Genomic DNA, 26,992 nt, shown 5'->3' on the forward strand with positions numbered 1-26,992 from the left:
GGCCGGACAGTTAGTCTGCTCGGCCTTCTTTAGCCAGTCCTGTCAAAGGAGAGGGAGTTTAGATCCCGCATGGAGTCAAACTATGGAAAACAAGTGTCCCGTAAAGGGTAAAATCGCTTACCTCGCTAGCCTGGCGCTGCGAGCTGAATCCGCGATCTTCAGTAGCGGATGCGGGAGCCTCGGAGCCCTTAAACATCACCTTCCAGGCATCTTCTTACCTAGTGTCGAAGAGCCAACTCAAGGTTCGGTGCTGAGCCGGACCGAACTCCCACAATTTGAAGGCCCGTTGTTGGCACGGGAGAATTCGGCGGATGAGCATGACCTGGACCACGTTGACAAGCTTGAGCTTCTTGTTCACTAGCTTTTGGATGCAGGCTTGGAATCCGGTCAGCTCCTCCGAATCGCCCCAAGTCAGGCCATTCTCTTTCCAGGAGGTGAGCCGTGTGGGGATGCCAGATCTGAATTTGGGGGCCGCTGCCCATTTAGGGTCACGCGGCTCGGTGATGTAGAACCTCCCCGATTGCCACCCCTTGACGGTTTCCACGAAGGCGCCCTCGAGCCATGTAACGTTGGGTATCTTGCCCACCATGGCGCCTCCGCACTCCGCTTGACTGCCCTTCACAACCTTCGGCTTGACATTGAAGGTCTCGAGCCACAAGCTGAAGTGGGGCTGGATGCAGAGGAAAGCCTCGCACACGACGATAAACGCCGAGATGTTGAGGATGAAATTCGGGGCCAGATCATGGAAATCCAGGCCGTAGTAGAACATGAGCCCCCGGACAAAGGGGTGAAGTGGGAAGCCCAGTCCGCGGAGGAAATGGGGAAGGAATACCACCCTCTCATGGGGCCTGGGGGTGGGGATGGGATGCCCCTCGTCGGGGAGCCGGTGCGTGATGTCGCTGGACAGATATCCGGCACTGCGAAGCTTCTTGATGTGCCCCTCCGTAACGGAGGAGGCCATCCACTTGCCTCCCACTCCGGACATAGTTGGAGAAGGTTGAGGTGAGATGTGCGGACTTGGGCGCTAGAGCTCGAGTGCGCGGAGATGGATGAGCAAAGGAGGAACAAGGCGTAGGTAAAAAGCTCGATCCTTATCGCCTTATATATGGGCGGACGAAACTATGCATCCCCACCGGCCTAATAAAACTCGCTTCTCTCCCAAGCGCCGCAATCAATGGCGCGGTTGGGTTACCCACGTCCGTATTGATGGGAATCCTGGAATAAGGGGAACACGATCTCTGCTTCGACAAGACGTGCCAAGGAAACCGCTTCGCTAAACGCACTGACGTCGTATAATAAAAATGATTCAAGTAAAGGCTTGGTTGTGGTGTGACGTCACGCCACGGAATACGTCAGCAGATTGAACTTGTATTAATATTATTCTCTCTACGGTGGAATGTGGAATTTATTTTGCAGAGCCGGACACTATCCTGGTGTTCACAATCTTCTATAAATTATTCGGAGGAGGAACCCGCCTTGCAATGCCGAAGACAATATGCGCGCCGGACTCGACGTCATTGAAGCCTAGTTCAGGGGCTACTGAGGGAGTCCTGGACTAGGGGGTGTCCGGATAGCCGAACTATCATCATCGGCCGGACTCCGAGACTATGAAGATACAAGATTGAAGACTTCGTCCCGTGTCCGGATGGGACTTACCTTGGCGTGGAAGGCAAGCTTGGCGATACGGATATGTAGATCTCCTACCATTGTAACCGACTCTGTGTAACCCTAGCCCTCTCCGGTGTCTATATAAACTGGATGTTTTTAGTCCATAGGACATAACAACAATCATACCATAGGCTAGCTTCTAGGGTTTAGCCTCCTTGATCTCGTGGTAGATCTACTCTTGTAATACCCACATCATCAATATCAATCAAGCAGGACGTAGGGTTTTACCTCCATCAAGAGGGCCCGAACCTGGGTAAAACATCGTGTCCCTTGTCTCCTGTTACCATCTGCCTAGACGCACAGTTCGGGACCCCCTACCCGAGTTCCGCCGGTTTTGACACCGACAGCTATCATAAGCATAAAGTGGTGGTTTTTCAACTAACGGATCAGCAGTGTTGCGCAAAACAAAACATGCATGATGGCATGGCAGATCAAAGTTTCACTAGCCTATTACATGACTCAGTGAGCCAAAGTGATCAAGTGTTTTCAGAAGATCAAATATATGAACCGCCCAGCGGATCAATCTTCTTGGCCATGACGGCTTGAAGCTTCTGGATCATCGTTCCCCGAATATTCATCCTCCTCCGTTGTCTGGAAGTTTGGTGATGACCAATCGATGCCACACAAGGCTTGGAATTCAGCTTCATCATCTATAAGTTCGGACTGATCAACTTCAGGGGCGAAAGTATGGTTACGGATTGGGGGTCAGATTCATCACTTTATAAGATGGCGTGGGCATCTTCTAATTCTCCATGTAATAAGCCGGTTGATTTTGAAATATCCATCTCATTAGCAATCAGACTGGCTAGGGGACGTATTGCCTTCACGCAGGCAGCAAAGTCTTTCTTGTCAAAGGGTGTGCCATCTTCTTTCAAGCTTGGATACCAATAGCTAGCTCGTCCGGGTCTATATCTACTTGCCATGCTTTAGCTCGGCTTAAAGCCGTCACGGTACTGGCTCTTGTAGATGACTGTTTTATCTCTTCAATCCTAGCAGGCAGAACAAAAAGTTTTTTCAAGATGTCACTCAACAGAGTGGGTGCTTGGTTAGTTGGACAAATCATGGCCAACATGCACTGAGTTCTAGTATATAGTTGTTTAACGAGCGTGTCGAGGAGGCTGATTCCACCGACACCTATGGGGACAGGGCCCCTTTCGGTTCGGTGGGGGGCGGAGGTCGCACAAAGAGCGGATCGAGGCGGTACACGTGAGCGGTTTTTACCCAGCTTCGGGCCGCACGGATGCGTAAAACCCTACTGCTGCTTGTTTGTGTGTATTGAATTCTTGCTCAGGAGCGACGGACGCTGCCAGACTGAGCGTGAGAGTGTTTCTGGTGTTGAATGAGCCGAACTGGCCGAACCCGCTGAACCCCTTCTACGTTGTGTCTGGGCCTCCTTTTATACTCTCAAGGGGTCACCGACAGGGGGCAATGTAGACAAGAAGGGTAAAAATGGAAAAGGATGCGGTAGGTGCAGCTACCGCTACTGTGGATACAGTGCACCCTACCTAACTCTGACGGCAGGGGACAAGGGCATTAAATGCATGTCTGAGTCGCCTAAATAGTGCAAAAAGTGACCGTTAGGAGCGCCACCGTTTGCCACGATGGCCTCTTCTTCATCTCCGCTTGCCACCGCGCACCCCTAGCTACACAGCCTCCTGCCACGTGTGCTCAGGAGAGTCCTAGAGCGACACGTTAGCAGGTGTGCTGGAGCGCGGGCACGAAGTGGGGGTTTCCCGCGGCAAGCTCCTTGCCGCGGTCGTCGTCTTGTCGTGTTTGGGAGCTTGTCGCTCACCGGGCCTTGCCGGGACGCAGGACGTGTCACGGCAAGCTTCCTTGGTATGCCTTGAGTGGCCTTCCCGGCAAGCTCCTCTTGCGGGGGTCTTGTCTCTTCCCGGCAAGCTCCTGTTGCCGGGACCTGGGTTGGCCTTCCCGGCAAGCTCCTCTTGCCGGGGCCTTGTTTGGCCTTCCCGGCAAGCTCCTATTGCCGGGGCCTTGGTTGGCCTTCCCGGCAAGCTCCTCTTGCCGGGGCCTTGGTTTGAGTACCTTGTTCTTGAATGGTCTTCAAGGGAGCCACGGAGGGTCTTGGCGGTCACCCGGCAAGCCTTGCCGCGGGATGCTGCGACTGCCCGTGCACAAGTTCGGGGTACTAGGGTACCCCTACTCTAGTACACCGACAGGAGCCCCCGGGCCAGGGCCATACACGGTGCCAAGCGCTGTTGGGCCAGGCCCAAAATAGTGCATGGGCATGCGCGGCCTAGGTCACGCCGCATATCTCTCTGCTCCCACCGCGCACGCCCAGAACGGCATGCGTCAAACGCGGCGTCGTGGGTGACGCGGGCGGCGTGCGCGGGGCTAAGCCCCTCGAGCATGCGTCAGGCCACGATGATGGGGACGGTTCACGCCCTCCTCCCTAAATGGAGGTTGGCGTGGGGGCGTGGTGCATTTACTGGACGGGGCCGGTCCGCGGTTTTCGGGATGTCCACTCCCCGCGATCACGGGGCGGAGCGAGGCCGCCTCATCCTTCGCCTTGGTTCTGCATCTCCGCCACGCGGCTCCCATGCACTTGGGGTCGCGGACGGTGGAAGTGGGAAACTGGGCCGTCGCGAGCAGAGGCAGCGGGATGGCCCCGACTCCCTGCTCTTCCCGTGCCTTGATTCGCTGAGCGGGGCGGCCGAGCCCCCACCTTGCTCCTTTATAAAGAGCGGGAGGGGAGCACAGGAAACCGCACTCTCTCATCTCCTCCTTTCTTCAGCTTCTGCTCCCCTTTCTCTCATTCGCCATGGAGAAAGGGAACCCAGGCCCTTCATCGGTGGCGGCAAGGGTCGCCGCCAGATAGCGCATCTCTCGATCTTCCGCGCCCGTGGTGGCAGAGCCAGCCATAAGGGGAAGAGGGAGGGGGCAAGGTCGCGGACGAGGTCGAGGACAAGGTCGAGGCGCTCGGGGAAGAGGCGGACGGGGTGGCGCGTCAGCTTCACCTCCGCCGGCGGCTCCTCCCCCCACGGCGCTCCATATAGGGGACGGCCCTTGCGAGTTCTTCGTCAGGCTGCGCCGGGCGCCTCGTCGTCGCCTCTGGCTTCCAGCTCCGTTTGCGCGCGCGATGGAGTTGGACCAGCCCGAGACACTGAGGCTGCACATGAGGGGCTGTGGGATCAGCGGCACGCGAGTCCGGGTTGTATTCCCAGCCCCTAATGTGATGTATCTGGATCGAGGGTGGAAGACGTTCGCCCGCATCCACAGCTTGATGGAGGGGTTTACCCTCCATTTTAAGTTGATGGAGGGCGATCTCCTCTCCGTCAAGGTCTTCGGGTGCTTCGGCACTCGGGCGAAGTGCTGCGTGGACAGCTCCTCCGACAGCGAAGGCTCCTCCTCGAGCGAGAGTGACGAGGAGGAGAGCGACAGCAACGACGAGGGTAGCGGGCAGCGGGGTAGCGGGTCCGACTAGGCGTCGGGCGCCGCTTCGTGTGGCACCGGCGGCCCCATCATCCGTGTCGCCGGCTCCTTGAACTCCCCGGGGTCGTCTCCTTGGGCGGCTGGCGTAGGGAGGCCGCGGAAGGGGAAGAGGGCTGGCGACAAGGCCGTCAGTTCGGAGTACGAGGGCGTGGTGCCCTCGACAGCGTGCTGATGTCCTGCCGCTCCATCTTCGAGCCCCGCTTCCAGCGCCGCCATCGCCGTCCAGCCTTCGGACGGCCCCCGGGATGTTCTCTTGGTGTCTTCTGGCACCCGTAGCTCACCTAGGCACTCCTTTTGCCCTTTTCGCCTACTTGACCTGCCTCCTGAAGAGAGGGACAGGAAAGGGATTACGGGCATCTTATCTTTTTAATTTGTAAGCCTTCGGGCCTTAGCTATATTTAGAACTTGTAATCCTCTCTTTCATGTTTTTCATCCTCTATGGGCTGTACCTGAGTGGGATGTTTTTTAATGAAAAGGGGATGCTTGCCGGGTTATTTGTCTCGTGAGTTGAACCCACGTCAAGGAGCAAACCCTTGGTGTCCCTCGGACAGACATTTCATCTCCCGGCAACAAGCCCTGCCGCCTTCCCACGTCGCTCGACCTTTCTCACGCCTTTGACGGAGGCGGGAACGAGGTGGGTGCGGTCTCCTCGTTTCATCCCTTTGCTGCCGCGACTACGACCAAACTTGGCCCCGGGAACGAGCCCCAGGGCCTAGAATTGAGGGAGCACGGTAGTTTTCGGGAAGAAACGCGGTTTCGCATTCCTCAGTCCATAAGAGGATGCATGATGAGGGATGAAATACTTATCTGATATTGCAGCCCCGGCAACTCTGGTTTGCCGTGGACGATTCTTGGCACTCGCAGCCCCCAGCAATACTGGCTCGCCGGGGCCCAGGTGCCGTCTGTTTTCTTCTTCTCTTGTCACTGCCAGTCATGTCATGGAAACACTTTATTAGAGGCGCGACGAGTTATTTTTGTAATATAACTCTATCTTAGGCAAAAAAAATTGTTGTGTTACTTCCTTTACTCGACTCTTGGCTTTGTATGGTTCCGCCCTACGCTTTCTAGGGAAACTTGCCGGTGCAGGTACCCTTGCCGCGAGCGCCGAGTGCGGAACTTCAGCAGCCTGCTGGCGGGGTCGCTACCGACAAGCAACCTTGTCGCAACTAGTTGCAGCTCACTTAAGTTGTTGAGCGGGCTCGAAACAACGTAAGGGCGCTAGCGGCTCACTTAAGTTGCTGAGCGGACTCGAAGCAAAGTAAGGGTGCTAGAAGCTCATTTAAGTTGTTGGGCAGACTCGAAACAAAGTAAAGGCGCACTTAGCTACGAGTTGGTTCCTCCGCTCACAGGTTTTCCATACAAAGCACGGTCGTTCAAGGAAAATTACTCGAAAACTTAAAAAACTGATTGCTTAAGCCTTAGCAACTTAGCTTTTTTGTCGTCTGCTTCCCGGCAAGGAGAAACTTTCTTGAACGGCCTGGTCCACACCATTATCTTCTCCTCCCCCCCCCCCCCCGGTAAACCTTGTGGGCGAGGGAACCTTCCTTCTTCTGAGAAAGAAACAGAGAAATAAAGTAATGATATGGAGCCTTGGGCTCGTTATTGCTTACCGGGGTCTAGTGCTGCACAAAGTGTCAGATAACATATGCGAAAATGGATTATAGCATAAAAAACTGACAAGATGTGCGGGGCACATGAGCTTTACTGGTGCACGGGGTCTGCGCCCGGCTTTGTACAAAGGATTACATGCAACAGCGGTAACACTTGTACAAAAGGTGGTTGCCGGAAAAGCTTCCGGCAACCGCGCCTTACGGGTAAAACTTACGAAGATGTTCAATGTTCCAGGAGTTGCTCACCGGAATGCCATCCTCGGTCTCAAGGCGGACAGCGCCGAGCCTAGTGACTGTTTCACCCGATAAGGGCCTTCCCACTTCGGCGTCAACTTGTTGGAATTCTTGGCGGACTGAACACGCCGAAGAACAAGGTCGCCTTCCTCAAAGCTCCTGGCTTTAACTTTGCGGCTATGGTAGCGACGCAAAGCTTGCTGGTAGCGAGCAGCTCGCACAGCAGCCTAGAGACGGTCTTCCTCAAGGAGCAGCACGTTATCTTGTTGCGGCTGCTCTTGCTCGAGCTCATCATAAGCGAGCACTCGAGGTGACCCGTAAACGAGTTCCGTGGGGAGAACTGCCTCTGCTCCATAGACTAGAGCAAAGGGTGTCTGGCCAGTGGCTCGATTTGGCGTCATCCTGATCGACCAAAGAACCACCGGCAGCTCCTCGATCCAGTTTCTTCCGCACTTGTGCAGCCTGTCGAAAGTTCTGGTCTTGAGGCCTCGCAGCACTTCAGCATCTGCCCTCTCCGCTTGACCGTTGCTTCTCGGGTGAGCAACAGAAGCGAAGCAGACCTTGGCGCCAAGATCTTGGACATACTGCATGAACGTGCGGCTCGTAAATTGCGTGCCATTGTCGGTGATGATCCTGTTAGGAGCCCCGAAATGGCAAACAATCGACCTGAAGAACTTGACTGCTGACTGTGCTGTCACCTTCCTCACTGGTTCCACTTACGGCCACTTTGTGAACTTGTCGATTGCAACGTACAAGAACTCAAAGCCCCCGACAGCTCGGGGGAAGGGGTCGAGGATGTCGAGCCCCCAGACCGAAAATGGCCAGGATAAAGGGATCGTCTGGAGAGCTTGAGCTAGCTGGTGTATCTGCTTGGAATGGAACTGGCACGCTTCACACTTGGTTACTTGTGCAGTTGCATCCTGGAGGGCTGTCGGCCAGAAGAAGCCTTGTCGGAATGCTTTGCCGACAAGCGCTCTTGCGCCAATGTGGTGACCACATATGCCTCCATGTATCTCTGCCAATAGCTGTTATCCATCTTGCCGGCGAATGCACTTCAATTTCACATCGTTGAGTCTTATTCTGTACAGTGTGTTGTCGACAAACTTGTACATACTTGACTGCCGGGCTACTCTTTCAGATTCTTCTTGCTCTTCGGGAAGCTCTCCTGTCTGAAGGAAATGGACAATCTGCTACGCCCATGCTGGAGCTTGTGGCTCGACAACAAGGACTAAAGGCGTATCTGTTGCTGCGGGAACATCCGCTTCTACGGCAAGAACCTGCGGTTCGGCCGGAGCGTGATATTCCCCGGCAAGCTTGCCGGAGCAAAACTTGTCGGGAGCGTTTGCTTCAACGGAACAAACCAAGAGGTTCGCCGGAGCAGACTGCTCCTCAGCACTCTTGGCGTCGATCTTGGGGACCTTCTTGGCGGCGGCTTCTGGAAGCTCTGCCGGAAAGTAGTCACCAGAAACCAACTTCCTCTTCTTATTCTGTCCAGTTGATGGTGTCACGGATGGTTGAGTCAGCTTGAGCACAAAGATCCCTGGTTCCACAGGTAACTTTAGTGCAGCGCACTTTGACAGGCCATCAGCAATGTCATTCTGAGCTCGCGGAACGTGTTCCATTTGCAGGCCGTCAAAGTGTGCTTCTAGCTTTCTCACTTCATCAACATAAGCTTCCATCAATGGACTCTGGTAGTTCTTGTTCACTTGGCGGACGACAAGCTGCGAGTCACCCCTTACAATGAGTTTCTTGATCCCAAGGTCGGCTGCGATTCTGAGGCCGGCAAGCAAACCCTCATACTCTGCAGTATTGTTCGTTGCTTGCTCCTTGGGAAAGTGCATCTGGACTACGTACTTGAGGTGCTCTCCGGTGGGTGCGATAAGCAGCATGCCAGCACCGGCGCCTTGCAGCGAGAAGGCACCATCAAAATACATCAGCCACTCTTTGCTTGTCTCCTTGACGGGGATGCTTGTTTCTGGAATTTCTTCATCTGGAGTGGGCGTCCACTCTGCTATGAACTCTGCCAATGCCCTGCTTTGGATCGTTGCAGTGCTCTCAAACTTGAGGCCAAAGCTTGACAGTTCCAATGCCCACTCAACAATCCTGCCTGTTGCTTCTGGATTCTGCAGTATCCTCTTCAGCGGAAAGCGAGTGACAACTGTGATCTCGTGTGCCTGGAAGTAATGGCGCAGCTTTCTCGAGGCCATGAGAAGGCCAAAAAGCAATTTTTGCACACCATAGTACCTCGACCTAGCCCCCTGGAGAAGGGAGCTGACAAAGTAAACTGGGCGCTGCAGCATCTTCTTCTGCACCTCCTTGCACGTCTGCGCAGATTCATCTTTGTCGGGACCGGAGCTTGTCGGAGAAGCCCCCTGCTTGTCGCTGGATTCACTTGCCGCGGTTGCTGGCTCATCGTATGCCTCCCTCTCCGCTACTAACGCAGCACTAACCACTTGATTGGTTGCCGCTAGGTACAGCAGCAACTTCTCTTGTGGCTTAGGTGCGACAAGTATTGGAGTGGAGGACAGGTACCTCTTTAAGTCCTGCAGCGCGGCCTCCGCTTCCGGAGTCCATTTCATTGGACCTGCCTTTTTCAATATTTTGAAAAACGGCAGGGCGCGCTCAGCAGACTTAGAGATAAACCTACTGAGAGCAGCCACACAACCGGCAAGCCTTCGCACATCCTTGATGCGCTTCGGTGCTTCAATCTGCTCGATGGCCTTGATCTTGTCGGGGTTGGCTTCAATTCCCCGCTGAGACACAAAGAACCCGAGAAGCTTGCCGGAAGGGACTCCAAACACGCACTTCTCGGGGTTGAGCTTGAGGTTGATCTTGCGCAGATATGCAAAAGTTTCTTCTAAATCTTGGATCAGGGAGCCTTGTCCTTGCTCTTGACCACTATATCATCCATGTAGGCTTCCACATTTCTGTGTATCCGTGTCTCAAAAGCGACATGGACTACCCTTGCAAATGTTGAACCAGCATTCTTCAACCCAAAGGGCATCCGTATAAAACAGTATGTGCCGCAAGGGGTGATAAATGCGGTTTTTTCCTCATCTTCTTCTGCCATGAAGATCTGATGGTATCCTGAGTATGCATCAAGAAATGAAAGCAAATCACATCCAGCTATGGAGTCAACAATCTGGTCAATGCGCGGCAAGGGAAATGGATCTTTGGGACAAGCTTTATTGACATCAATGAAGTCTATACAAAGCCTCCATTTCCCGTTCGCCTTGCGCACGACTACAGGATTGGCCAACCACGTGGGATGGAGCACTCCTCTGACAAGGCCTGCTACATCCAATTTCCTGATCTCTTCTGCAATGAACTCTTGGCGCTCCACCGCTTGCTTCCTGACTCTCTGCTTGACGGGCCGCGCATGAGGACAGACGGCAAGGTGGTGCTCGATTACTTTCCTGGGAACACCAGGGATATCAGACGGTTGCCATGCAAACATGTCGACATTCGCCCGCAGGAAAGGAACGAGCACGCTTTCCTATTTGGGGTCAAGCGTGGCACTGATGGTGAAGGTACCACCAGTGCCGTCCTTCTTGGCGGGCACCTTCTTGGTCTTGGGTGGAGCTGCCATCGTCTTCTTTCACTTGCCGGTGGAGCTCGATGGTGTGTCCTCGACGGTAGCGCAGCACTCCGAAGAGGTGCGCTTGCCGGAGTGGGCACCAGAGCTCTTGCCGGACTTTGTCTTCTTCTTCCCCTCGGGAGCTTCAGCGGCAAGTATGTTGTGATCAGTTGCGGCTGCTGCTTCCCGGTAGATTTTGTCGGTGTAGATAAGGGCATCCTTCTTGTCGCCGGGGACAGAGATGACACTCATCGGGCCTGGCATCTTGAGTATGTTGTATGCATAGTGAGAGGCTGCCATAAACTTGGCGAGCGCTAGACGGCCAAGGATCCCATTGTAGTGCAATGGAAAATCGGCAACGTCAAATGTGACCCTCTCAGTTCTGAAATTCATCTTGCTGCCAAATGTGACCGGCAGCGTGATCTTTCCCTTCGGCTTGCTTCTTCCCGGGCTGATTGCTTGGAATGTGCCGGTCTCCTCGAGCTCGCTGTCAGGGATCTGGAGTTTCTGAAGGACCGCGGAGGAGATCAGATTCAAGCCGGCCCCGCCGTCAACTAGCATCTTCGTGACCTAGAGGTTGCGGATAGTTGGTGAAATCAACATCGGCAAGCACCCGACCGCAGTTATGCGATCAGGGTGATCCTCAATGTCGAAGATGATAGGCGTGCTGGACCATTTCAGAGGCTTGCGTGACTCTAAGGATGGCTCTGCTGCATTCACTTCCCGCATCCACTGCTTGAGTTGGCGGTGCGAAGTATGCAGAGAAGCACCACCGTCAACGCACAGGACCTCTATGGCTTTCTGAAATTCCTGCTCATCGGCCTCGTCATCATCCATGTCTTCATCGTCGTCGTCATCTTCATCCTTGTCACGGCCGCGGGGAGGTCTGTCTCCTTGCCGCTGCTTGGCCTTGCCGCGGCGTCCTCCTCGGCCGAGACGTTTCTTGCCGGATCCACCAGCACCTTCCTGGGCCTTCTCCTTGTCGCGCTGCTCGTACTCAGCTTTCTGTAGCTCAACGAGCTGCTCAACCTTCTTGCAATTCTGGAGATCGTGACCCCTGGTGCGGTGGATCTTACAATACTGCTTGCCGGAGCCGTCCTGCTTGTCGGCGGCCGCCACAGGCTGGGCCTCCTTGTCGGAGCCACCAGCTTTAGCTTCCTTGGCGCCACCTCCGTTGCCGGTCTGCTCGACAGCTAGCACTTCCTTGCCCTTTTTCCTTCTGTCGTTCCGCCGCCGGCCTTTCTTTGCCGGGGCGGCATCCTCACTGTCAGATCCTCCTGCTCCCGTATCCTCTCCGGGGAGCCTCCTCCCCTCTTCAGCGCGTGCACACTTGTCGGCCAGGGCGTAAAGCTCGCTGACGTCTCTGATCTTACACATCGCCATCTCCTCCCTCATCCTTCGGTTTCGCACGTTCTGTTGAACGCGCTAATGATCGCGGCGGGGTGGACGTCTGGAATGTTGTGCTGTACACGGCTGAATCTCTGAATGTACTTGCGCAGTGGCTCTCCTTCCTTCTGGGCGAGCAGATGAAGATCGCTTTCTTGGCCATGTGGTTTGTGGCCGCCCGTAAAGGCGCCGACAAACTGATGGCACAGATCAGCCCAGGAGGATATGGAGTTGTCCGGCAAGTGCATGAGCCAGGATCTGACATTGGGCTCGAGTACCAGCGGGAAGTAGTTGGCAAGGATCTTGTCGTCCCGTCCCCCGGCAGCCTGCACCGTGATGGTGTAGATGCTGAGAAACTCCGACGGATGCGTCTTGCCGTCGTACTTCTCTGGTACGTCTGGTTTGAAATTCTTTGTGCTGGGCCACTGGACTTGCCACAGTTCACGGGTGAACGCAAGACAACCTACCGCGTACAGCAGATCGCCCGGTTCCCCTGGCGCATGCATGTCAACAGAGGGCCCAGCGCGCTTGTCGGATTGACGTCGTGCTTCTCTTCGGCGCTCGATGCGGGTTCGAGCGTCTTCTTGTTGTCGTTCGTGGAGAACTTGGCGCTGGTCGCGACGAGCTCGTGGGTCCGACGACGCGGTGGAGCGACTGTCGGGGTGGACCCGGCGAGTCGGTGACTTTGGCCTTCGTAGTGGAGAGTGCATGGAAGTCGCACCTCCCCCGGTCTTGTTGCCATCGGCTCGCGTCCGGCTGTCCTGCCGCGGCAGCGAGGTGCTTGGTTGCCGCGCAGTGTCGCCGTTGGCGAAGCCGATGAGGCTCTGGAGAGTGGCCCTCCATTCGTCTGTCTTGTCCGCCGTCGGAGGATAATCCAGGAGTAGTTGGGCCCGTGCCAAGGCTTCCGCCGGCGTGGTGGGCGGCAGTGGTGAACGGTGCAAGGAGCGGGACATGCTCGGACTCCTAACCAAGTTAGAAGGAGCAGTGTCCCGTCCAGGCGACCGCACCTCACTGGGGCCAGCATGCCGGCGTGCATGCTGGTCTTGAACGCCACGCGAACCACCAGCTTGATCTTGGGCCAGCGGACGTATGGTGCTGCGAACGCTATGACGCTGCTGGTCCCGCCCTTCCTGAGATGGGCGCGGTGGGCGTATGGACGCTGAGGTCTGCGCGGCCTTGTCCTTGGACTTGGCAGCGCTGTGGGCACCCTCGTCGATGTCCATTCTTCCGCCGGCGTCCACTCCACCGTCCGCCTGCTCCGGAGGTGGTGGAAGCGACGCAGACGGGGCTGTTGCCCCCGAAGCCTTCTTCTTCGGTGGCATGTCGGTGAAGACGATGAAGATTTAGCTCGCGTGCACGCCGGATCGGGTTCGCACGATCTCGACGCCCCCTACCTGGCGCGCCAGAGATGTCGGGGAGGCTGATTCCACCAACACCTATGGGGACAGGGCCCCTTTCGGTTCGGTGGGGGGCGGAGGTCGCACAAAGAGCGGATCGAGGCGGTACACGCGAGCGGTTTTTACCCAGCTTCGGGCCGCACGGATGCGTAAAAACCTACTGCTGCTTGTTTGTGTGTATTGAATTCTTGCTCAGGAGCGACGGACGCTGCCAGACTGAGCGTGAGAGTGTTTCTGGTGTTGAATGAGCCGAACTGGCCGAACCCGCTGAACCCCTTCTACGTTGCGTCTGGGCCTCCTTTTATACTCTCAAGGGGTCACCGACAGGGGGCAACGTAGACAAGAAGGGTAAAAATGGAAAAGGATGTGGTAGGTGCAGCTACCGCTACTGTGGATACAGTGCACCCTACCTAACTCCGACGGTAGGGGACAAGGGCATTAAATGCCTGTCTGAGTCGCCTAAATAGTGCAAAAAGTGACCGTTAGGAGCGCCACCGTTTGCCACGATGGCCTCTTCTTCATCTCCGCTTGCCACCGCGCACCCCTAGCTACACAGCCTCCTGCCACGTGTGCTCAGGAGAGTCCTAGAGCGACATGTTAGCAGGTGTGCTGGAGCGCGGGCACGAAGTGGGGGTTTCCCGCGGCAAGCTCCTTGTCGCGGTCGTCGTCTTGTCGTGTTTGGGAGCTTGTCGCTCATCGGGCCTTGCCGGGACGCAGGACGCGTCACGGCAAGCTTCCTTGGTATGCCTTGAGTGGCCTTCCCGGCAAGCTCCTCTTGCCGGGGTCTTGTCTCTTCCCGGCAAGCTCCTCTTGCCGGGACCTTGGTTGGCCTTCCCGGCAAGCTCCTCTTGCCGGGGCCTTGGTTGGCCTTCCCGGCAAGCTCCTCTTGTCGGGGCCTTGGTTTGAGTACCTTGTTCTTGAATGGTCTTCAAGGGAGCCACGGAGGGTCTTGGCGGTCACCCGGCAAGCCTTGCCGCAGGATGCTGCGACTGCCCGTGCACAAGTTCGGGGTACTAGGGTACCCCTACTCTAGTACACCGACAGAGCGTATATACGGTTCGAGCTTCACAAGCATCTCTTGACCAAGATTGCTTCTTCTAGGACCTGTGTAACAATTGCCAATTGATCAGAGACAGTTTATGACATGAAAGGTATGACCCGGTTATGATGCTAGCAACAATACTTGCCGAAGATAGTAGACACCATCTGGGATATATGGTGTTTTCAACCGGTAAGCTCAGTGGTCACCTCTTGAAGAGTAGCTTCCGCTTTTTCAGCCCGCTGCGTCAGAGCAATTTTATCTTCAGCCCAGGCGGTTCTTTTGGCATAAAAATTGGTCTTCGGTTTTTCTTTTTCATCCAGACTAAATTTGAATTTGGAGTCGGCTTTCCGGGTCTCAGATTCTTGGTGCTCCAGTCGGGTTTTCACATCAGCCCATTGCGATTCAAGTTGACCAGTGGTGTCCTGTATATGCACAGATTTGAAATCATGTTCACATTTGGGTTACAGAAATAAAGTCCCAAGCCTTTTGTAAGCAACAACGCTCAGCACTTGGGGGCTAATGGGTACAGAATAATTCTTCATACAAAGGCACATATGAACAAGTCCCAAGAACTTTGCAAGCAAGAGAACTTGGCACTTGGGGGCTAATGCATATTGCTCGCGTTTCATTATTAGTTTATGATGACCTAGTTATGCTGTAAACAACCACAACCGGCTCATGGGGGCTACAATAGTATGCTTTCATTTATAAACAATGGTGAACAGTATCGGTTCATTCATGTTGATTAAACCGGCCATTGGGGGCTACGGATACAATGTTAATTGTTAAAGACCCGGTTTAACTCGAATGGTGAAAGCCGGACTTTAAAGGATTCTACCAAAGATGCTATTTATACTCATGGTTATTCTAAGTCTACAGCATATTCAATCCTATCATACACAGTATACTTGGGGGCTGACAGGATATGCATAACTTATTAAAGCAGGAATTCATACCTCATATTTTTTATGCATCTGCTTCACCATATCAACTTTAAGGTCACAACTGCTATGCACTTGGTTGATATAACCATAGAGTACTTCACTAATGCTCAATTGAGAATAGTTGGCGATCTCAAATCTCACTTTTCGCTTTTCAATAAGTTCTTCTTTGGCGGAGTGCTTGGCCAAGATAGTAGGTTTTCCCGTCTCTTCGAAGCCGGTGCCAGTGATCATAACATCATCGGCATGTGTTCCTGATGGTTTAATTGGCCTTGATAATTCAGTGTTCAATGAATTGATGTTTGTCTGGTCACTGGAAAGGTCAGCAATTTCTGGTGGAACATCGATGTTCTTGCATGAACAGGCTCTTCTACTTGTTGCATGAAGGCGTCAAACGCTGGAATTTGCCGCTCTGGCTCATCGACTTTGGGGTATTCAGCCGGCTTGATCACCTTTGCTTTCTTGCTAGTTTTTGCCTTTCCACTGCATGGGTTATAAGAGGTCAATACAAATATAAGAGCCCAAGGAGGAAGAAAATAATGACTAATTCTTGTTACCCAGGGACAGTTTTGAAAGCCGGCAGCTGGGTCTGTGATGAGTCGCCAGAAGAGGAGCGAGAAGCCTCCTGATAGTTTGAATCGGAAGAATTAAGTGGTTGGCGAATGAGACCCGCCAGAGGATAAAAAGAGTTTAAATTGGGAACGACCTTGTTTTGACGTTTCCGTGGAGCTGGAGTATTTGGTAAGCCGGAGGATAACTCTTCACCTTTGCTGGTCCGAGTTGGTCGCTGGTTCTCGTGCCGTTGTTGCTTCAAAAGAAAGTGAGGATCCAAATGAGCTAAGGGGTGTGAAAATCTTACTTTCCGGGTTACCCGTCGAATTTTCTGTCTTGGCAAAGGCTCTGAGTCGGAGGAAATAATAGTTACCTCTTCTTCGACCGCTTAACAGCCCCCCGTGTCATCCTGATGATAATCAGTGTCAATAAGATAGTTGAAAAAGGAGCCAAGGGAATCAAGGCCTACCTCCGACTCAGAGATGTCGTCCAGTTCAAACATCTCGGAAGTGCTTAATTCTTCTTATTCTTCTTGGCGGCTCTCTTGGTGGCTTTTGCTTTGGCCCTTGCTTTCTTGGCAGCTTCATGGTCATATTCTTTATTCCAAAAATCGGATCCAGCCTGTTAAAGTCATCAAAGTTAAGTTAATAGAACATATGAATGATAAGGTAAAATAAGTGATTTAGAGACTCACATCTGGTGGCAGGTTAAGTTTGCAGAAAGGGTTCAGTCCCACTTTGCTGCAGTCTTCCAGGCTCTCGTTTAGAAGGGTCTTTGTCATTTCATTGACTGCATTATCAGTTAAACACATGGAGCTGTGGCGTAGTGGATCTTTTGCACCACCCGTATAAGTGCACATTAAGCCGAATCGGCGGCTCAAGGGTATGATTCGCCAAGAAACCCAGCACCGAACAAAGTCAACTCCGGTTAACCCATTTCCTAGCACGCCTTGACCTTTGCAATAGTGGGTGCAAGCTTTGCACGTTCAGCAGTGGTAAGTCGTTCGGGGCGATGATGTTTTGGATTGAGCCGCTGGACACGATAACCTGGTAGTGGATTCTCATCAGCCGAGAGGTGTCTTTACAATAAAACCATGTCTAGTTCCAATCTTTGGGGTGACTTGGCAGACAATCATAGGGGAAGATATTGTCTCTTCTCCATAGAATTGAGACCCTGCCAAGTTCTAAGCTGGGGCCATTGGTAAATTTGTTCTGCCGGTTCAGATTAAAATATTTCCTGAAGAGTTCAACACTGGGCTCCTCTTGAAGTTATACTTCACAGAATACTCGAAAACTACAGATGTTTGACACGGAGTTGCGTCCGATGTCTTGAGGATGCAGTTGAAAGAAATGCAGAACATCTCGGAAAAACTTGGATCCAGGTGGTGAGAAGCCCCGGTTCATATGATTAGTAAAAACAATGATCTCACCATCCTGCGGCTGAGGATTTTTCTCATCGGGCTTGGGAGCGCGCCAATCAGGACATCTTTTGCTGGTAAAAAGCCGACTTTGACAAAATCCTTGAGTGTATTTTCGGTGACAATAGAAGGAACCCAATTGCTTGAGGTAACTGTCTTCGGCATCGTAAGGGAAAAGCCTAAAAGGAATATTGCCGGTTTAAGTTGATTTGTTAAGCCGGAGATAAATGCTGCAGGATATTTTTATATTTGCAGCTTAAATGGGGCCTAATGACATATGACTAGTTATAACTGGTGATGTAAGACGCCATGACGATACTGATATTTAAGATCTATCAAGAGAAAATTCTACTAAGTGTTGGATAAACAGGTTTCATAGGTTGGGGCAGGCAATTTCAGATCTGACGTTGTTTGGAAAATAAAATAAAATTAAAACCTAGTATTGCAGTAGTAGAAGAGCTAATGTATTGGCGAGATTTCTGCATCTAGGAGGCATGTTCAGTGATTAAGAGAAATGGTAGAAATAGATTCTACATATTTTAAAAGCCATTCTTGGATCAAAGTGAGGATTAAACAGAGGTGTGATGAAGAACGATGATGAACTCATAAGAACTTCAGAAACCCTAATGGAGATCTATGGTGGAGAAGATAAGGAGCTTACCGGATCCGCTGAGCAACAAAGAAGCACCGCAGTTCTCTGGTCCCGTTCAGGTCGATGTAGCGGCCGGGGTCGAGGAAGTCGATGAGGTCGGTGGTGGCGGTGTGCAGAGGTGCAGATGTGTCGCGTGAGAGAGGTTGAAGATAGACGAAGAGGCAAGGGGGAAGTGACAGTGACCCCTGGCCCTGTAACACCCCAAAAATTTCACCAGGTTTTAGTTACTAAAATTTTGCCAAGAGTTAAAAATTTTCCCTGCAAGAATATTTCTGTTGATTTCAGAACCTTTCTTTTTATATTAAGGATTTATTTTTCCCAAGTGGATCCTTCCAAACATATTGAACTTCTATGCCATCTCATTAAAACAATTTCCTAATCATTAGGTTTATTTATTAAATTATTCCACCCTGAGCTATATTCATTAAAATGACTTGTGTTAAGTTTGGAGCTCTTTTTGTACTACAACCATTTGATAAATTTAACTAAAAATTCCACCAAAATTAGGAGATGTCATGTGATGCCTCTAAATCACTTTTATGCAATAATATAGTTCATTCATTGCATATTTTGAGTTCTACACATGTTTTTCTTCTCTGGTCCAGTAGGCATTTTTGCACTGCAACCCTTTTAAATATTTGTTTCTAGCTTCCACCAAAATTATGGGAGGTCAGTAGCAGCATATGATTCCATTATATGCAAAGATCCAGGGATGTTCTTTGAAAATTTTGAGTGAATCAACCTCATCTCCATCCTGGTCCAACAGGATAGTTTGTACAGCAACCTTACTCTTACTTGCCCTCTGGCCCTTGATTCTTTATCCTACTTGTAGACCACCCTACTAAACTCCTAAGTCCAGGAGCATACACTCATTTGATCATTTTTGGTTCATGAAATGATACCATTCACTCCCTACCCAGAAGTGTAGTTTTGCAAAACTTGCACTAGCAAGTTTCTCCCTTTTGCAAACTAACTTCACCACCCTCTCATACACCCACAGAGACACTGATCTGGAAGAAGTGGCCACTCCAAGACCTGCCTAGATGCCTCTGGCATTTTGTCAAACACCCTGTGGGCATGGACAGATTTGGCATGATTGTAAGTTTGTGTTGTAAACTTTCCCATCTGTCCAAACCAAGTTGTCTAGTAGCCTGCTAACGATTTCTAGCCCAGGCCTGTGGATTTGCATTAGCTCTCTAGCAGCTTTGGCCATCCTGGCATTTCGTCGAGCAGAGCACGCGTTTTGCACGTGCTCGCGCCCGAGCCAGCGCGCCCCTGGATAAGCTTTCCCCGAGCTCATCCTGATCCTTACCCACTTGCCACGTCGCGCCAAGAGCCCCGACCGCCTCCTAGCCCTCTGCAGCGTTGCCAGCAAGCTCCTTGGCGGCACGCCTGCGTCCGCATCCGCCACTGCCACGGTTGGCGCCGCCCAAGCCACCACAGCGTGCCAGCTCGCCTCCTTCGATAGTGGAGCCTTTGTCGGTAGCTCCTGGAGCCGGCCAGCCACCGCCACGTTGCCATGCAGTACAGTAGGGCGGTTTGCCGGCGAACTTATCCCCGGACGCCGCGAACCGACTTGGACGTGCTATAAAAGGGGTCCCCGGACTCCTCCGAGCACCCAGGCAGCTTCAAGCCGTCCTTCTCGTACCCCCTTAGTCGTCAATCGAAGCGAGGAGGTCGTCTTCAACCTCTCCGGTCAGCTCAGCCGCCGCCTCGTCCCGGTCGGTTCCGACGCACCAAGACCTCCCCTGCCCTCCCAAACACCACCGTCCGACTCCACTTGAACCCGCGGAGCTGCCTAGCCTCCCAGACCCGCTCGGGAACCACCATGGCCGGAATCCCCAAAGCCACCGAAGCCTTCCCTCCACCGCAGAGCTCGCCGCCGGCGACTCCCTCCACCCCCGGTGACCCTGCGACCACCGGAAGGACCGCCTAGGAGTGGCGGATCCATCCCTGCACTCAGATGCCCACGAAGAAACGCCGTTCGCCGGCGACGATCGCCGAACGCCCCGCCCCTGCTCGGGCAAAGAAGAGGGGGGGAGTGGGGACTGGTCAAACCTGACCAGTGCGGCCCCGGGACCCACTGTCAGTGACCCAGCCCCGCCTCCACGTGTTTAAGTGGAAGCGCAAAACCCCGAGTACGTCTCCCCTTTTCGAAGATGTATTCTGCCGAAACGTTTTCTTTTCTGTTTTATTATTAAAAACAGATTTTTGACCAAATCTTTGACTGGCTTTATCTTTTTAAATACAAATCCAAATGAATTAATTCTTTTTCCTACCTCTCTCAAATTTGATCTAGTTTATTTTAAGATTTAATTGAAAAAATTTCAAAGCAACTTTTTGTGCTGTTTTGAATTTGTGTGTTAATTCAAATTTATTTTAAAATAGGACCTTGGAGAGAGAGAAGAAACTTTCAAAAGTTTTGGAGTGCACCCCTGCCTTTACACCCATTGAAGGCAAGCATTCTAAACCCGGCATGATATTTTTGGCTGTTCGTTGACACGTTTATCATACCACCTCATTTCGGAGAGTTGTTATTTCATGTGATGTGACCATTTGCATGAATGCATATTAGTGATTTCCATGTTGTTGGAAATGAACACACTTGTGATGATAATCATCCTCATGCGCCTTGCATGCATACCGGCAGGAACCCGGGAAAACCTCTGCCTTGGGTAGGCATGAGTTTGTCTCCGGTCTTCGTCGGGGCGGTTATGTCTGGTATGGCATGGCAAGGTAATATGAGCGGTGACTCTATTGGTTGAAATATATTCGTTATGCTAATCATGCAGGGAATACTTAAACCTCCTGAGTCGACCGTAGATCGAGTCTTGTTCCAGTAACCCCCATACTTGTTTCGTACTACCACTCGTCTCTACAACAAGTAGAGTACGGTTCAGTAAGTTGTCAACCTCTTTCTAGCACACACCGTACAGAGAGGCCAGGGTGGAAGATACCGGTTGTAGCTGGTAGGCAGGCTACCCGGTCCGGGGGCATGGGTGTTTCTGGTTGAGACCAAGAGGGGAGGCCACCCCTTAGAGCGTGCAATATAAATTTGATCACATGCTACGCGAGGTTGTAGCCTCCCCACTTAGAGTTTGCTTGACAGGTGTCGTGGGTGATTCCAGACACGTGTGAGTTAAGCTGGTGTGTGCAAGTTAGGTGTGTTTTCAACAAAAAGACCATAGACGGAATTAGTCCCGATGGACTAAAGAAATCCGTTACTCGTGGGTAAAGAGTACACCCTCTGTAGAGATTAAACCTATTCGAATAGCCGTGTCCATGGTTAAGGATTACAGTCTGGGATGGGTCAAGTGTTGGTCTTAGTATCGGTCTTCGGAGGTGAAACTGTTAAAACAGAACTTGAATTACAACTTGTGACATGTGATAATGATGATTATTATTTTGTTGTGGACTAACCCGTGATATTTTTGGTATTATCGAATATCCCTGGGATGGTTCTACCTCCGGGATATTCACTATGATTATTTCTTTTAAAACCCTTTATGTGGTGTCGCTCAGACGCCAGACTGTGGCATTTCTTTTAAAAGCCCTTTATGTGGTGTCGCTCAGACGCCCGACTGTGGCATTTCTTTTAAAGCCCTTTATGAGGTGTCGCTCAGACGCACGACTGTGGTGTATTTGTTTTTTATTTCATAATTTTAATATTGCTAAGTTATTGCATATTCATAATTAACATACTTGCACGCATCAGAGTTATATTTATCTTTTGTGACTGACGTCATAAGCATAAAATATTTTCAGCACATCATGATTATATTATACCCATGTTCATGAATGTTTCTGAGTACATTCAAAGTACTCACTGGCTTGTCCCTAGCTATTGTCTTGGCCAGATTTCTTGGCGGAGAGGAGCGACCTTGATGACAGCCCCGGAACCTAAGCAACGGTGATAGCAGTCTCGCGAAGATAGGAGTTAACCTGGTCAGCTGTTCCCGTGGGAAAGGAGTCCCATAGACACTGATGATTCACAACCCGCTTCCGCCATCAACCACTAGAAACCATTTGTTGTACCCACAGGCCAGAATGGTCTTGTACTTCATATTTTATGTTTTGCTTGGAATTTCTGTATCAAGTTGGTGCCTCATCAGCTAACAGTTATCCTGGTGCTGATGAGCGCAAGGGCCATTTTCTAGGAATTAATACCCGGAGAATCGGTCGCCACAGGCCCTATTTATAAGGCTGGAAGGATAAGTGGCATGCGCGGGAATCGAGGAGACCAAAAAATGGATATGTGACGGTGCAGACGCCTCGATTTTCAGAGTTTCATTAAAAGAAAAGATTTATTAAGATTTGGGCTTTGTGTAATATTAATGCATGACAGGTGACGTCGCGGCGAGTTACCACAATGGCAGGAGGTGACGTCATGGCGGATTATAAGATCTCGCAAGAATAAAGGAAGAAGGATTTTTTTTGAAGTGTTGAAGGTTGACATGAACATGTTAAAATCAAGCTGGGGCCTAATGTTGGGGACATGACTATTGGGTATGACCCGGCCAGGAGGGGCCGGGTTATACCAATAGCGGTTCATCAATACAAACCCATGAAGATGTTGAAGATGGCGGTTCATGAAGCAGACTTACTAAGGGCCCAAAGCCCAAAGGCGACTTAAGGCCCATAGGGGTAAACCACCATTTGTGTATGACTTATATTGTAAGGCAAGTATAATTAGTCACCGAGCCGGACACGTTGTCTATGAGCCGGCTGGGACTCCGTGAGCCATTGGGCGTCAACCTGTGTATATAAAGAGATGACCCGGTGGCGGTTTAGGGCATGAAACAAAAGATCGAGAGCTAGGTCAACCGGATTCGCTCCCTAGTAATCGAGACATAAGCAATACCACCTCAAACTGGATTAGGCCTTTACCTTCACCGCAAGGGGATGAACCAGTATAAACTCCTTGTGTCCTTTGTCCCGTTTAACCCCTTGAAGCTAACCTAGTTGCGATGGCTCCACGACTATGTCCTCACAATAGGACATCTGTCGTGACAATTCCACAACAGGTTCCAATAAAATAAAATGATGCTCCTTTGCCACCTGCTTACCTTGATTATGATGTTATGGAATGTTACCAGTTTCTTGAGAGAAGCGAGTTGCCTTTTCAGTACAGACTAATCTTTGACAGGAAGCACATTGTTTATGTTACGCTTTCTGCTCCTACTTTCTTTGACTTTCGGATAAAGCAAAGTTATTTCATACTTAGAGAGGAGGCAGCCGAGTACGAAAGGGCGAGGGAGACAGCTCTCCTCCACGAGGCAGCTCACCAGGCGGTGGAAACTTCAATCGAGTACAACCCCAGCTGCAACACTGGATACTACCAAGGCTAGTGCTACCTCTTGAGCACTGCGTTGGTTTTCCCTTGAAGAGGAAAGGGTGATGCAGCAAAGTAGCGTAAGTATTTCCCTCAGTTTTTGAGAACCAAGGTATCAATCCAGTAGGAGGCTCCACAGAAGAACCTCGTACCTACACAAACAAACAAGAACCTCACAACCAACACGATAAAGGGGTTGTCAATCCCTTCACGGTAACTTGCAAAAGTGAGATCTGATAGAGATAATAAGATAAGATAAGTTATTTTGGTATTTTTATGATATAGATTGAAACGTAAAGATGGAAATAAAAGTAGATGGGAAACTTATATGATAAAAGATAGACCGGGGGCCATAGGTTTCACTAGTGGCTTATCTCAAGATAGCATAAGTATTACGGCGGGTGAACAAATTATTGCCGAGCAATTGATAGAAAAGTGCATAGTTATGAGAATATCTAGGCATGATCATGTATATAGGCATCACGTCCACAACAAGTAGATCGAAACGGTTCTGCATCTACTACTATTACTCCACACATCGACCGACTCCTGCCTGCATCTAGAGTATTAAGTTCATAAGAACAGAGTAATGCATTAAGAAAGATGACATGATGTAGAGGGATAAACTCAAGCAATATGATATAAACCCCATCTTTTTATCCTCTATGGAAACAATACAATACGTGCCTTGCTGCCCCTGCTGTCACTGGGAAAGGACACCGCAAGATTGAACCCAAAGCTAAGCACTTCTCCCATTGCAAGAAAGATCAATCTAGTAGGCCAAACCAAACTGATAATTCGAAGAGACTTGCAAAGATAACCAATCATACATAAAATAATCAGAGGAGATTCAAATATTTCTCATAGATAAACTTGATCATAAACCCACAATTCATCGGATCTCGACAAACACACCGCAAAAAGAGTTACATCGAATAGATCTCCAAGAAGATCGAGGAGAACTTTGTATTGAGATTCAAAGTGAGAGAAGAAGCCATCTAGCTAATAACTATGGACCCGAAGGTCTGTGGTAAACTACACACAACTCATCAGAGAGGCTATGGTGTTGATGTAGAAGCCCTCCGTGATCGATTCCCCAGCCGGCGGAGCGCTGGAAGAGGCCCCAAGATGGGATCTCGCGGATACAAAAGGTTGCGGCGGTGGATATAGTTTTTTGTGGTGCTCCTGGATGTTTTTAGGGTATGGAGGTATATATAGGCGAAGGAGGTCGGTCAGGGGAGCCACAACGGGCCCACGAGGGTGGGGGCGCGCTTACCCCCCTAGGGTGCACCCTCCTCCCTAGCGGGCGCCTCGGCTGCTTCTTGATGTCCACTCCAAGTCTCCTGGATTGCATTTGTTCCAAAAAAGATCGCTCCCGAAGGTTTCATTTCGTTTGGACTCCGTTTAATATTCCTTTTCTTCGAAACACTGAAATAGGCAAAAAAAAAAGCAATTCGGATTGGGCCTCCGGTTAGTAGATTAGTCCCAAAAATGATATAAAAGTGTAAAGTAAAGCCCATAAACATCCAAAACGGGTAATATAATTGCATGGAACAATCAAAAATTATAGATACATTGGAGACGTATCAGCTAGCCGTGGCCATAGACCAACTTAGGCCAAAATCCTAAGCTTGAGGGAGGAAGCATTTCTCACCGACATTGCATTCATGTTCACACATTCATTCCAGTTGTCGGTGTTCATCCTTTTTGATTCTACTATCCATGTTAGTTTATTTATTTTTTACTTGCTTTTTTCTTGTGTGTTTGAAAAACTTTGATAAAATCCAAAAATATTTCTTGCTTATTTTTAGTTTTTCTCTCTAGTTTATTTAGAAGTAGTATTAAAAGAAAACCAAAAAATATTTCTCGTTCTTCTTTTGCTTGTTGGGAGCTTTCCCATGTAAATAGTTTTCTCATTTCTGTTTTTACTTTCTTCAGAAAAACAAAACTCCAAAAATATTTTAGTGTGCTTCTTTGAAATTCTTTTTCTTTTCTTTGGGTCGTAAGGAGAAGACCATGATGAAAATGTTGAGTGGCTCTCATATGCATTATTTTTTATCTAAAAAGAGCTTGTATTACCTTATCTTCTCCTTCGAAGAAATGTTTGCAGATTCCGGCTTAGTCCAATGCACGTGCACTCTTATTATTATCCACATCGTTCGGTCGTGCAAGTGAAAGGCAATAATGACGGTATATGATGAAATGATTGATATGAGGAAAAGCTGGTATGAAGTCGACCTATTTTTTTGTAAATATGATTAGCTAATCGTTCTCGATTCAACCCATTATGAATGAAACATGTTTGCAATGACAATTAGAGATTATAGCTACGCATGCCATGCTTAATTATCTAGCAGTTGGTAATGGTTTGTCTTATGTGCCAACATGCATTTAAAATGGTTGTGATGTAGTATGATAGGATGGTATCCTCCTTTGAATGATTCAAGTGGCTTTACTTGGCACATGTTCACACATATAGTTGAATCAAAAACAACATAGCCTCCATGATATTTATGTTCATGGTGATTTATATCCTACTCATTCTTGGACACAATGTTGGTTAACCTCAATGCTTGTTTATGACCGTTGTCGCTCTCTACACTACAAAAAAAAGACACATCCGTGACATTTTGGGCCGAACGAAAAAAAATTCTGTCATACATATGACACTTCTATGACGATAATTGTGAGAAAACCCGGTATCATCATCGATATGGTGGGATCCTGCTTCTATGACAAAAAATCATAACAGAAAATGGGCTTTTCGTCCTGGGCGGGCCGGAGACGCAGCTGCATGACATTCTTTGGGCCGTCCATGACGGAAAAACCATGGTAGAAGCGAGGGGGAGGAAAATTTCGGAGAGTTGCTGGTAACGGTGGGAGGTCGGGGGCCGAGCGATGCTCGTTTCTCTCGTACACGTACGCGCGTGTGTGCGAGGTGTCGGCTCTAACTGAACCCGAGCGAGGCGTTGGGCTCTAATTGAACCCGAGCGATTGCACTGCAGGCTATGCGTTACTGAACCCGAGCGATCGATCGATGGCTGTTAACTGAACCCGATGGAGCGATTCCTTCGCTACTGCTGCTAACTGAAGCCGATCGATTGGATGAACAGTGAGCGTTGCGGGGGGGTTTGGATGAACAGTGAGTGGAAGCATTGCCTCTGGATGAACAGGACCTCGTGGTGTGGAGGGCTGGATGAACAGTAGACGATGGAGGGGTGGCCGTGGAGGGGTGGTTGAATAGGACCCCGTGGTGTGGAGGCTGGATGAATAGTAGATGGTGGAGGGGTGTCCGTGGAGGGGTGGTTGAACAGTAGCCGGTGGAGTAGTGCGCGGTGGAGGCTTGATGAACAGGAGCTCGTGGAAGCTGGAGGAGGTCGACGGTAGCCCGTGGAGGCTGGAGGAGGTCGACGGTGGAGATGAACAGTATCCCGTGGAGTCCCATTTTGCGGTATGCCACTGTAACGCCCACGATGCGGCTATATCTCCCAAGTGTCGAAGCACGACTTAGAGGCATAACCGCATGGTGGTTTTGTCGCAAGAAGGGTCATCTTCACACAATCCCATGTAATGAACAAGAATGGGATAAAGAGAGTTGGCTTACAATCGCCACTTCACACAATACATAAATAAATCATAAAACATTCAAAATACACTCATAGACTGGCTACGGTCAAAACCAAATGAAAGGAAGACAACCCCAAATGCTAGATCCCCGATCGTCCCAACTGGGC

This window comes from Triticum dicoccoides, chromosome 2B (assembly GCF_002162155.2).
Source record: "Triticum dicoccoides isolate Atlit2015 ecotype Zavitan chromosome 2B, WEW_v2.0, whole genome shotgun sequence".
NCBI lineage: Eukaryota > Viridiplantae > Streptophyta > Magnoliopsida > Poales > Poaceae > Triticum > Triticum dicoccoides.